Below are 14391 nucleotides of genomic sequence, written 5' to 3' on the forward strand. Positions count from 1 at the left end.
TCTAACTATCTAGCAATATTTCTTAAAAAAAATAAAACACTTCCAGACTACTTTCATGTCTAGCAATGTGGCTAACTGGTTCAATGGAGTGCTATCTGATTAGCTATCCAGCGATCTTGTCAGCTAGCGGACTAGTTTTCTAAACTAGCAATAATTCTTAAAAAAAAAAAAAAAAACTTTCAGACTACTTCTATGTCTAGCAATGTGGCTAACTTGATCAATAGAGGGCTATATTGTTGGTTATTTAGCAATATTGCCTACTATCTGGCTAGTTATTTAGCAATCAAGCAAGATTTATGAAACAATCAGACTAAATTTTCGTCTAGCAATGTGGCTAATTTTTTCAATATGAAGCTACCAGAATATATTTAATTTTTTGTATACACAAATCGGATTTTGTATTTATTATATCTTAGTTTGAATGTTTTTATATCTGATCTACACCAGGGTTGCATAGCAAAAAAACACCATTTACCATTAAGACAATTTTAAATCTCTAGCAATAAAAAAAAACCTTTCAGGCTTTATACATCCAGCAATGTGGGTAACTTGTCTAACTCAATCAATAGAGTGCTATCTATTTAGCTATTGTTGGGCTTTAACTATTAAAGTGTACCGTTTTACCAAATTGTTCGAATTAATTATCCGACTCCATAAACCGAACACGACCTACATTCATCCAACAATTATGCGCGCTCGTTTTTTGGGAGAGAAATGACCAGGAAGGCCGACATTTCCACACAAGGGCGTTTTTATTATTCCTAACAGCAGAACTAAGTGTACCAACAGGAGACGGCCCCCATCCAAGTTGCCCGGGATCATTTATACATTCCAACAAACAAATCAAAGACATCCCACTATTCCCCAATTGGCTCTGTGTCTGCAGCGAACTTTAGCTTTCTCGTATTGGTTAACTTCTCCCCGCAAGATGGCGTCTCGGCTCCTCCCATGGGCATGCCAAGCAGTCGTTTGCGCTCAACAATCCCACACCACAGCGCCTTGATGATCACTCACGCGTCCTGTTTACAAAAGTCCTAGACAAAGCATTATGCATTTTACACAGCCTTCCCTGACCTTTTATTGTACAATGAACTGAAGCACAGTCAGTGAATATCTATAATGCCTTAATCAGAATATATGTAACTTGTAGTCAATTGTATAAAATCCTTTATAGTCAAATGTATGAAATCCTTTACTATTTAGTTATCTTGCAAGCTATCCAGCAAACTAGCTCAGTAGCAAGGTGTTGTGTTACTTAAGTTTAAAATACTCTTCAGTTTGGATGAAAATCCAAAGACATTTTTGATCATTTACTGAGTGGTTTGTCCGAGTGTTTACCATGCAGAATCATGCTAATCATTCTCGAGTACTATTTTTAAAACCAGCAAAAGCTGCCACCCAGATTGGCAGAATTTGAAAAAGGGAAAGCATCTTTCCCAGTCTCCCACTTTAAGGTAGAAGGATGAGGCCTTGACAAGGTGTCTCATCTACTATTCCGTCTCCGTCCCTTTAGAGATAGCAATCTAAGCTTGGAGGAGAGATATCGCCTTTGTAGTGGCACATCGTCATCGAGGCGAAATCCAATCTTTCTCCTCCGTTCGCAATTTCTCAGCTGGGACGGAGAAAACCGACGTCGCCAGAATATGCAACGTCGACTTCAATCTCGGAATATGCGACGATCCTAATTAAAAGTATCGGTGGCGTTAGTGTTTTTCATAGAATTTGGTGGGATCCTGATATTTGAACTGTCTTGAGAGGCATAAGACCCCCTGGATGAAAATGTACATTTTAAATTCAAACTTATTGATTTAGTGTATTTCATCTCCAAACGGAAGAGCAGCTTCAGCGACAGACTGCTGTCACAGTCTTGTTCCACAGACAGACTGAGGAGATCATTTCTTCCTCATGCCATGAGGCTCTTAAACTCCACCCGGGGGAGTAAAAGCCCACATTAAACCACACCCGCTCATTGCATATTACCGTATTTTTATTACAGTGTGTATTTTATGCAGCACTATCTAAATACCCTATATCAACACGTTACATTGGGTATTTATATATTGTATTCCTTTTACTTTATTATGGTTTGATTTTCAACACAAGGATACTGCTGGAAGTGTGAATTTCCCTACGGGGATGAATAAAGTATCTATCTATTTTGAGAGTAAAATCAAGAATATAGATCTAAGGCAAATGTGTGCACGTGTGAACTATTGAATCGCACTTGTTGTGAAAAGTAATGCTATAGCTAACAAGTCACACCCACAAAGCATAGTAAACGAGAAATGAGTGTAAGTGTTATGAAAAATCAAAATATAATTTTTATAACAATACGCCTGAAAAATGCTTGATCGAGGATAGCAATTTTATACTATACTGCGGCAACAGGATCAATATACAAAGACGTTGTAGATAGATAGATAGATACTTTATTCATCCCCGTAGGGAAATTCACACTCCCAGCAGTATCCTTGTGTTGAAAAAAGAATAATAAAATAAAGATATATAGAATACAAAAATACCCAATATAACGTTTTGCTATAGAGCATTTAAATAGTGTTACAAAAAATACACAGTGTAATAAAATAGGGTAATGTGTAAATGTGGAGTTTAATGTAGGCTTTTACTCCCCATGGTGGAGTTAAAGAGCCTCATGGCATGAGGGGGAAATGATCTCCTCAGTGTGTCCAAAACGGGGCACACAAGATTGGTCTAACCCCCCAAAAAAAAATTAAATGTACTTTTCAATTCACTTTTTTCCAATTTAATGATATCATCAAAAAACGGATGAAACATGGGTGAAACGTATAAGTTGACAGGCATGTTATTGTAACACGCAACTTATTAGTAATAGGAATTCTGGCTATTTTTAAAGAACAGGTCGGCTCTTTTAGCTGGGCTTACTCCAAAGAGCTGGCTTTTTTTGGCTCCCAAACGGCTCTTTAGATTTTTGGGTTGCTTTAACTGAAATACTACCAATAATAATGTAATATGCATTAGAATGAAGTAGTAAAAATGTATCATACTACCATATTATGCTGGCATTGTTTTTGATCACCCTGAGGTGAACTTTCAAGACCTTTAAACTTTGAACTTTTTTATAATAGGCAACTTTATAGTGAAGCAGCTCAGAATCCATGAAAACAAACTCATACAACATTAAAATTATTCTTTATGGATATAAAATAACTATTAAATAAAATAACTATTTACAATTCAACTTTCAACCAATGTAGACTGAAATCTCTAAAAACACTGACAAATATTTAATCGTTTAATCGTTAATATATATTAAAATGTCTAAAACAAAAATAATAACAACAGCACGGCGGGGCAGTGGTTAGCGCTTGTGCGGCACAGTTCATGTCATGGGAACCTGTCGTGGGTTCAAATCCAGCTCCAGACTTCCTATGCGGAGTTTGTATGTTCTCCCCGTGCTTGCGTGGGTTTCCTCCGGGCACTCAGGTTTCCTCCCACGTTCCAAAAACATGCATTTCAGGTGAATTGGCCGGTCCAAATTGTCCCTAGGTGTGAATGAGCGATTGAGTTTTCTGTCCCTGTGTGCCCTGCGATTGGCTGACAACCAGTTCAGAGTGTCCCCTGCCCACTGCCCGGAGATGGCTGGGATGGGCTCCAGCCCCCCCGCGACCCTAATGAGGATAAGTGGTACGGCTAATGAGATGAGATGAAAAATAATAACATCTATTAAATAATGGCATCCAGGAACAAGTGCCTAAGCTTTGAAGGACTGATTCACGTTATTCTGCCAGTGATAGACCATCCACTCTGCTTTGGAGCCATTATTATAGTAAAAATTAGTCCAATTTGCGATCATTTTTCCGCTTTGGCTCATTTTTTTTTTATTTATTCCTTTTCTTTTGCTCTCCCCTCTATTTTGTGCTACTGCCATGACCCCAACTTGCCCCCATCTGATGGAGCAAAGTAGCACAGCAACAGAAAACACATAGTCAAGTCAAGACATGTTTATTTGTATAGCCAGTGTCTGAAACTCATGACAAAAAGGGGCAGACAACTCTGAAAAGTTGCCTGCCCGGCCATAAAGTTGCCCGCCCCATAATTCACAATTTGAAACAATAAGACGACTCATCGCAAGAAAAAAAACATTGTTGCAAAGTACTAAGGATTGATAATCTGAATATATAACACTTTAAAATTAATTTTATTGTAAATCTACTTATAACATTCATTGCATGTTTACGAAATCGCTGTTTTCCATCTGCCATCAGTATGTTCCTGTATATACTCATCTTCACTCATGTGCGTTGCGTCGTCTGCTACAAGCCACGTGAACTCCTCTTTCCGCGATGCTTTTAATGTACGTTTACGTTTTGGAGCGTCATCCATTTTGTTAGCTTCTTTTGAATGTTTCTTCTGGGGCTGAGGTTTTGGCTTGATTCCTAACCACTTCTCCATTTTTCTTGTGTTCTCTTTGCGTCTACTTTGGAAAATGATATGCACATGCACGACCTTATAACGCTCGGGAATGTCCGGAAGAACGGAGTTATGCGATGCAAGCTTCTGATTGGCTGCCGAGTATGCAAATTGACAAACGAACCGAAATTTCCAAACTGAACGAAGATTTCGAAATTGGGATAAAGCAAAAGTTTGATTTTGAGGGGGAAAAGAAAAAAGATTTTTTCTTTTTTCTTGAAAAAGTTGTCGGCCACCCGGGCGGAGACATTTTGTAAGTTGTACGCCAGATGTAAAAGATGCACGCCTGACCTAGCGTTTGCGATCTTGTGAGATGAGATATGAGAGATCTTAAAATAATATGGATTAACTTCATTTATATATTTATATATCCATCCATCCATCCATTACCTGCACCGCTTATATTCGAAACTATAAAACAATTTTAAAAAATCCAAGTGTTTGTTAATTCACTTGACAAAAAATAAAAATGCACATGTATGTATGCTATACACCTGCTAACATATAAGGTACTCTTTTGCTACCACCCTATCCATCCATCCATCCAGTATCTGCACCGCTTATCCTCAGTAGGGTCGCGGGGGTGCTGGAGCACATTCCAGCTATCTTCGGGCAGTGGGCAGGGGGACACCCTGAACTGGTTGCCAGCCAATTGCAGGGCACACAGGGACAGACCATTCGCTCGCTCATTCACACCTAGGGACAATTTGAACCGGCCAATTAACCTGACATGCATGTTTTTTGGGAATGTGGGAGGAAACCGGTGCCCGGAGGAAACCCACGCAAGCACGGGGAGAACATGCAAACTCCACACAGGAGGTTCGATCTCATGACCTCAGAACTGTGCCGGACACGCGCTAACCACTGCGCCGCCGTGCTGCCCATATTTATATATATATATTTAGAAAATATTATTATAGCATTTAATATCACGAGTATCCCGGCCGTACAAATTAGACCCTGGCGGTCCGCCAGAAACTTTCAATAGGAAACACTGCGATATCTCCTTAATCATGAGAAGCATTGGTCGCGGGGATTGTCTTATCGACGCATCCGATAAGATCACCGATTCCGACAGACCGCATTACTCCACGTAACTCGAAAACGGCAAACTCAGCATTTTTTTCCGCAGCCCGTTAAGCCGTTAAGTTTGTAATTGGACTTGGTTTATATTAGCTTAGGTCGATAATTGTTGAGTCCCCGGGAAATAGTTTGCAGGTGTTTCAATCTGTTTCACCAATTAATAGCTGTAAACGTCCAGTATAAACTTAGACGCCGCAATGACTTCCAATTTTAAAGAAAGAAAACAACACTTAATGATTGAATTTACTGTATTCCGTCACGTAGTTGCAAATCGTCGCTGCTATTTCAAAAATAGGCATCTCCATTTATGGGCATGTCTTTATTTTTTTCCACACTTTATCTTTAAGGTTCTGAGGGAAAATAAAAACAATGGAAATTAGTCTTTTTAGAATCCAGGGATATACCGTATTTTCTAGTAGATTACACAGTGGGTAGAGTTAAATCTTCTTGTATACAACCTTTTTGTCTAAATGAAATCTCGAATGTGTAAAATTAGGTCTAGAAATTGTCAACATTTGGACAGCCGTTAAATGTCTGGTCTAAATTTGTACATCTATTAAACCTCTATTAGTGATACATATTCTAATATATTTCTATTAAAAGTCGATTTCAAACTTAGAAGTCTGTTAGACGTGTAGTTTAAAGTTAGACTAGTCTAGTGTTTTTTAACCGTTTTTGAACCAAGGTACAATTTTATTTATAAAAAGGTTCAGAGGCAAACCGTCAGTCTAAAATTTTTGAAAATGAAGTTATGTCAAATATTTCACTGTACTACCTCATAAGCAGATAATTGGTATATAAAAAGAAGAAAATAATACTTAAAATAAAAAAGAATGATGTGCTTTATTGATTTAATTTTTTACAGTGCAATCTTAAACCGCTTTGTTAAACAAATTAAGTTATTAAATGTATTGTTCTATTTCATAGTATATAAAAAGTGCATAAAAATCTACTGCCACCTACTGATATGGATGACCATTACTGTTCCTCGTCTGAAGATAGCAAAAATACTGAATAACGGCCTGATTTTTTTTAGCGGCACAATAGACAAGGTCTCACGGCACACTAGTGTGCCCCGGCACACTGGTTGAAAAACACTGGTCTAATAGACGTTTATTATTTCTCTATCAGGAGTCCAGCCTAAACTTTGACATCCTTTAGATCAGGGGTCGGGAACCTATTGTTCGTCCTATTCAGGTACACGCAAAGCCAATCCAGAGCTAAGTCTTACGGCGTTACTTCGCAGTATATATAGGGCACGTTTTTCACTACAATTTACAGTCAAGGTGTCACACAAAAAAGGGGGGAAAAAACTCGTTTTGGCTGTACAACGCTAGAGAATCCTTTATATAAAAGTTCACTATATAATCTGTGTTCAGTGTTCAGATACCTTATGATGAATCCACAGAACACACTGTAAATACGCCAAAACACCGGAAGAGAACTTAGTCTTTTGATTGGGTGAGTGGGAGGGATGGGTGGAGCCATGCAAAAAGCGCAAGCACTCCCTCCCATCTCTAACCCTACGCCATCTGCGCCAAAAGTGAGCTCATCAGGCTCCCTATTTGCAGAATGTTGTGACGTTTTTACACAATAACTGCTAGCATCTGGTTTTGAAACCAATATGTATGAAAAAAAGGGTCAAAAGGAGTTTAACCGATCTTGAGTAATTGCAAGAAAGAGACAATTTTAAAGTGGTATGTTTGTTGATTTTGGGACATGGGCTCTGGCATTATTCTCTTTTCATAATTTTTATCAAATCATCAAAAATAAATGTGCTGAAGACTAAGCTTTTGTCTGGGGTGCGGGTTTAGCAATTTTGTAAGTTTGTCTCATAATATATGGTGTGGCTCTTTCCCAAAATAAAATTAATATTTTTTGCTTTTATGGCTCTTTGAGTCAAAAAGGTTCCCGACCCCTGCTTTAGATGTTCAGTCTTATCTAAGAAGTTTATTCGACATCTATTAGAAATCCATCCCTAGTGTTGACGTTTATGAATAGTCCAGCATAAACTTTGACATCAAATAGACATAAAATCTAAAAATATACGTCTATTTTACCTCTATCGGAAGGCTAGCCTAAACTTTGACATCAATTAGACATTTCGTCTGAACTTATCGATTAGAAGTCCAGACTAAACTTCCATTAGACTCCAGTTTAATCTGAGACGTCTGTTAGAAGTCCACCCTAAATTTTAACATCCATTCAACATCCAGTCTAGTCTTTATCTATTGTACATCTATTAGAAGTCCACTCAATGTGTGATCTAAATTTCGACATTTATTACATTTTTATTAAAAGTCTAGTCCAGACCTGGAAGTCTGTTAGACATCTGTTTAACATTTAGATCCCCATTAGTCATCTATTAGAAGTCTAGCCTGAACTTTGACATCCACTGGTCTAGTCTATATTTGGACGCCTATTAGAAGTTAGCTTATGAGTGACCTATATTTCATGTAGATGTTCGTGCATTGTTTATTATTGGTAAATTGATAAATTCCAATTGTTTGTTGATGCCCTTACAATATTGCAGCCTTGTCATCCTGGAAGAGGGAATACCTCATGTGGGGCCACTTTCCAAGGTTTCTTAATTTCTTCATGCTGAGGTTTTGAGTTTTACCTTGACCTCATTTAGATTTTAGATCAGGGGATGATGTAGTAAAAACGATCTGCCCTTATACAAATTAACCTGACTTGAGTATTAAATGTCTATTAGAAGGCCAGCCTAAACTTTGACATCTGGTAGACTTTAAGTATAAAAGTAGAAATCTTTTTGACATATAAATGCAAATTAACCTGACTTGACTATTAAATGTCTAATAGAAGGCCAGCCTAAACTTTGACATCAATTAAATATCAAGTCTAAACGTGTCTATTTGATGTCTATTAAAATTCCAGTCCAAACTGTCCATCTAAAGATGTGTAGTTCCCATACATTTTAAATCCATTTCATCCATCCATCATCTGCTCCGCTTATCTTCAGTAGGGTCGCGGGGGTGCTGGAGCCCATCCCAGCTATCTTCGGCCAGTGGGCAGGGGACACCCTCAACTGGTTGCCGGCCAGTCGCAGGGCACACAGAGACAGACAACTCTCACTAGGGACAATTTGAAACTGCTAATTCACCTGACATGCATGTTTTTGGAATGTGGGAGGAAACTGGAGTGCCCGGAGGAAACCCACGCAAGCATGTGTAGAACATGCAAACTCTGCACAGGAAGGCTGTTAGCAGGACATTTTAAATCCAAATAATTTAATTTATTTTATTATCTTACAGTGTTTGCTGTAAATAGGATCATTAAAGGACCACATTTGCGTTACCTTGACATTTCAGATTATGACATTCTTTGCAGTGTACATGTTATGTTCTTATTGTCTCGGTTAACTAAAAAATGTCAGCTTCCAGACTGACTGACACAGCCTTAATCACAAGAAGTCTCAAAGCGCTGTTCAGACAACTATTACACCATCCCCTGATCTAAAATTTAAATGAGGGCAAGGACATTTTCCAAAAACCTCAGCATAAGGAGACTGAGCAGACAGATTTGCATTGGTGGAACATCATTCATGGTTGAGTCAAGTCATTTTTATTTGTATAGCCCTTAATCACAAAGAGTCTCAAAGGGCTGCACTGGTTACTGCAGAGACTATTATTTCAGACTATTATTACACCATCCCCTGATCTGGAACCAACATGAGGGCAAGGAAAAACTTAAAAACCTCAACAAGAGGAAAATGAAGAAACCTTGAGAAGGGACCGCACATGTGGTATCCCCCTTTCAGGATTACCAGACAGCAAAGGATACAGAGATATTAATTAATTGTTCCAATTGTTTAGCAAAAAAAATTAAATTGCAACCATCAATTACGTATATCGAATCGCAATACTTCCAAAACCGCAGATATCGTGATATAAATCAAATCAGCATCTTAGTATCTTGATACAATCAAATCGTGATTGAAGCGTATCATCCCAACCTTAGTGGTTAGAAATAACTTCAAGGTTGAATGTCAATGGTCCAGAAAGGTCTGGTCTCCTAAATACTGTTACAAAACCATAAACCTAACAAAACCTGCCAGGACACAAGACCAAAGGCTAGAAAATCGGAGGGTCCTAGGCAAACCGAGTCAGGTAACCCTGGGGGTGATTAAATAAACGACAGCAAAGACACAAACCCCGGTTAGTCCTCTCGGTTGCTCCCTGACCGCCTCCACCCGAGCTCGTTAGGATGCAGGGTCGCTCTGGGCTCCTTCCCGCCACGGGTCTCGCTTCATCAGTTCAACAGCGAGTTTCTAACCCTGCCTTTGTTTGGCGAGAGCGCCCGTGTCTGATAAGGGCCCCCGATACGGCTGACATCATTAATCACTGGCGCCGTGGGAGGACACGGTAGGCAAGGTAGCGTGGAACGCCAGCGCCGGTTCTCCCCTAGGATCCTCTTAACGCTAGCGCACTCCTAATTAATAGAGCGGGCCCTTCTCGGTGAAGATAGACGTTGTAGCGCATGCAGAGCGGCTGGTAAATAATGGCAAACAGACGGCGGATTTCAAATTACGCTTGTCAGTCAACGTAACGGACGAAAGAATAGAGACGGAGTAAATCAAGGCAAAGGTTAAGGATAATAACAGGCGTGGACGGAGAAGTGATATTTTCCAGTGTTTGATCGGCGTAGCCGCAAATGTCAGTGCCATCCTTTAAGCCACCTTGTTTGGGACCATTTTTCATCTTTCCTGGAGGAGCTTGCGGGGGCAGTAAAAAGACTTGAAAGATGAAACGTGTAACCAAGACACTGCTTCAACTACTCTGCTAGCTTGTTTTATGATGCTAGACTCAATAGTCTTTACTGTAGGTTCTAAGACAGTCGAGTATCTGATTTTCTATTAGCGGTGTTGTTTTTCTACCAGCCTTGGATCTGTATCAACAGCCTCAGAAAACCCTGTCCCCAATTATGTTGTAGTGAAAGAGTCTAGTTTGCAAGGAAACCATAGCAAAAGATTTAAGAGCTGTCACCCGCGATACCCTTTTACCATGCCGCCCCACCAACTTATTACCTGAGGCCTTGGTAGCACCAGGACAACCCATACCCACCCTGAGCCCGATGCAAACCCACTGGGGCGACAGGCCACCTCGAGTCCAGCGCAATGGGATATAGTCAGGTCGACCCACCTGGTCAGAAACACAGACCCCTATACAATACATCCAGTTAATCCCTAACCCACTAATATTTAACCCTAACCCTTGACCCCTTAACCCTGAGTCCAAACCACCTAACCCTAACAATATATACTAACCCCAACCCCTTATCCTAACCCGTTAACACTAAATCCAAACACTAACCCTAATCATTAACCCCTTAACCCTAAGCCCTAACTACCTAAGCTTATCACTAAACCCCAACACTAATCCTTATCCTTTAACCTAACCCCTTAACCCTAACTCGTAAACCATGGACCCCTCAACACTGAGCCCTAACCCATAACCACCTAAGACTAAGGCTGAGTCCCATTCTTCGCACTTTCACTCGCTATGTGCCCTAGTCACTCGGTTTGCGCGTTCACGTGAAAATGGGGTGTGTCCCGATACTCTCAAGTCCAAGGCAGAAGTGCCCTCAAACCAGGTCGTAACCACTTCAAGACCGAGGGGGCTCCCTACCTCACTTGGCGGCGAAGTGACTACCCAGAAGGCTTTGCAAATTCTCAATGTCAACAAACATGCCCGGAAAGGAACCGCACAAATGTAAGTAGTTTTCCACAACCACGCATCTATTTGCAACAAAATGTATTGAGATATCTTAGTTAGACGTAAATGCAATAGAAAATCGTATTTTCGCGTTAAAACATGAACATTGCAAAATCGCTACTTTACGAAGTGCACAAATCTACCAAGGGAGCTGCCAAAAAATAATCTTCACGCTACAAACTCTAAAGTAGGATAACTGTGCAGAAAATCATGGTTCAGCCCATCCCTGTTTTTATCTTAAACGAGTCGTGCTTTTACATATACATGGAGCATAGTCAGAATCCCGTTCTGGACATAAGCCCTTGTTTACTGCACACAATTTCGGGTGTTGTGTTTTATTTACAATATGATTCTTTCATGTGAGATGATGTTTTCATCATGCATTATGAGTAATGTCTCCGAATTTCACGTGGAAATACAGTTGAAACAAATTACTATCACATAGTCCACTGCCTTCTCTGTAAACACATATTAAGTAAACTAATTACCTTCACAAAATGTTGTCCAAATGTGGAGACAATTCTAAAGCATATGTGATGCTGGCCAATAGAAGGCTCTTTCAGCCATAAGAATAACATGTCATTTTTTTGTATCTATTCACTATCAAATAATTATCCAGAACACATCCTATTTCCTGTCTCATATTAACTTGTTGAGCATCCTATACACAGTTGTTTTGTACAATACATCAGCATTAAGTAATTCTTGTTTTTTCCACCCAACCTAAAGGCCACTGTAGAACGTCCCGTGGAAGAGCTGGTCATCATCACAGCTACCATGCCATCCACACCACCGGGCACGTCGTTGGCACCTTCTAATCCGGCGCCAAACCCCAAATCACCCAGAAAAAAAGGAAGCACGATACACTCCTTGACTTTTTGAAAGCGGAGTCTGCCGGAGTGAGGAAAAGGCTCGAGGAAACTGTGGCCAAAACTGAGCGGTTCCCGTCCTTTTTGGGAAGCTCGTGGACAATTTTCCAGAACAGTGACATCCCTGCAATGTTTCCCTTTGTTTTATAAAAGGAAAATATTTTATTTTATTAAGAACTCAATGAAGTTCCAGTTTGTGTTTTCCAGCTTCATGGAAGTATTGGTATATTTTTGTTAAAATTTGTGACACATTATTTATTTACTATTATGTATTTGGCCCAATGTGAGTTTGTTTTTCTGAAAGTAAACTATTATTTAACCTGGAATGATTTGTAGTTGTTTTCTGTCCAACAGTCACATAGTTCACACGCAGTATCTCACATCATTATGAAATAAACCACCAAGGTGTTACTCAAAATGAAGATGTTTATTGAATAGTAATGCAGAAAAGCACATAATGCAAATGTGGGTCTGACTTAAAGAGCCTAAAATATGGCTTTTGGGCAATTTATTCCATATTAACTGTGGACAATTCTTTGTACGGTGGACCTGGGAACCCTGAAGACCCGTGACACCACACGGTAGGACAGAGCCTGGGCCAGCCAGTACACGTAGATCAGGACCTCCAGCCATGGCCCTGTTCCCTCTTTAGCAGCTCCTGCAGGGCCCACATAACCTTCTTGCTCAACCTTAAGTCCTGAATTAGTTCTGACTCCACATCCAACCATAAGCACAGGATGGGAACATTCCTGTCCAACCTGTCCACGCTTATGGGACAGCCACTCTGGAACACAATAGAAAACAAACATTTTAGACATAAATGTGGGCATAGAAAAGAAAAAGACCGCTTTAACTGTGATGTAAGCATCATGAAAAAATGTTGAATTTTTTTTGGTTTGAACAAATTTATTGACACTAATAACAAAAAAAAACAATCATGACAATCACAACAGCAATCAAGCACATTCACAATATTATATTCCAATATGATGTTATTAACAGCAAACACAATGTGAGGGTTTGAACAACCCTTCTCGAAAATCCTATTAGCAATCAAGCATATTCACAATTTCATTATATGATATCTTTGTTAGTGTCAATAGATCTGTCCAAGCCAAAGTCAATTGTCTTCTTTGGTCTGAACAAATCCCTTGACACCAACAACAGAAAACAATCATGACCAAACAACAGCAATCAAGCACCTTTTTTTATATCCAATGACAACTCTTTTGAATTAAATTCCTTACGAACTAAGGTTTTTGGGTCGTACAGGGAAGTTTGGTGACGATATTATGTCAGCTTCTGGGTCAGGTGGACTGTTCTTGTGTTTGTTTACTTTTCGTCATGTCACACATTCAAGACCCCTACTATGTGTCATAAAATGGCATTAAGATACTAATAAGTAGGTAGTCATTTATGTCTACACAAACATAGGGTATTATGTGAACGTGCGTTGTACGTTAAACCTTACTGTATTTGACCGAACGGGTTATTTTTTTTTGATGAGTGTACGTACCTTGTAAAGATGAATCAGCGCTACATAGCGCCGAAGCTGTCTTCAGTGTAGCACAATTCTCCACCGTTGATTGAAGACACGAAAAAGGTGATGAGTTTCCGGGCAATCGGTAATAACACAGCTGTAGCGGGCATTTTTGACGTTGCACGAACTCTCCAACTGCCACACCAGACTCAAGTTGTTTACATGTGACGTAGGCCTATACGTCACTAAGGTCTACAGCCAATTAATATTACCGCCATCTCCTGGACAGGGGTGGAACCTTGCAAGTCTTGTCCAAACCATTTCCACTTTGCACTCCACTCGATGAGGGCACTCCTCTATCGAGGGACCTCACTGGAGGGTTCTCGGGGCCGAGTGAGAGAAATGGGATTGGGCCTAACACTTAACCCAAACCCCCTTAACCCTAAACCCCAACCCCTAACCAACTAAGCCTCATATTAAACACTAACCCTTAATCCAAACCCTTTAGCCCTAACCTTTAAACCCTTACACTAATCCTTAACCCTAACCCTTGACCCCTTAATCCTAAACTTTGACCTAAGCCTAACACTAAACCCTAACCTCTAAACCATAGCCCCTAACCCCAACCACCTAAGCCTAACACTAAGCCCTAACACAAACCCATGACCACTTAAACCTAAATCCCAACCCCTAACCACCTATGCCTGATACTAAACACTAACCTTTAATCATAACCCCATAACACTAACCCTTAAATCCTAAGCCTTAAATT

At 39.9% G+C, this 14391-nt stretch overlaps 3 long non-coding RNA genes across 3 annotated transcripts in view; 2 read left to right on the plus strand and 1 right to left on the minus strand.

The window, feature by feature from the left end:
• Window positions 1-14391, plus strand: part of LOC148346307 (uncharacterized) — a 530417-nt gene that overhangs the window by 69336 nt on the left and 446690 nt on the right. The gene's annotated exons all lie outside the window — the stretch shown is intronic.
• LOC148346308 (uncharacterized) lies at window positions 11024-12465 on the plus strand. Its single transcript, XR_015848275.1, has 2 exons — window positions 11024-11267; window positions 12000-12465. It is a non-coding gene; the product is annotated as an uncharacterized LOC148346308 (long non-coding RNA).
• On the minus strand, window positions 12548-14036 carry LOC148346309 (uncharacterized). The gene is made up of 2 exons (XR_015848274.1): window positions 13656-14036; window positions 12548-12923 (listed from the first exon to the last, which is right to left on the minus strand). It is a non-coding gene; the product is annotated as an uncharacterized LOC148346309 (long non-coding RNA).

Source organism: Urocampus carinirostris, chromosome 20 (assembly GCF_059441175.1).
Source record: "Urocampus carinirostris isolate Australia breed hairy pipefish chromosome 20, RoL_Ucar_1.0, whole genome shotgun sequence".
Classification (NCBI taxonomy): Eukaryota; Metazoa; Chordata; class Actinopteri; order Syngnathiformes; family Syngnathidae; genus Urocampus; species Urocampus carinirostris.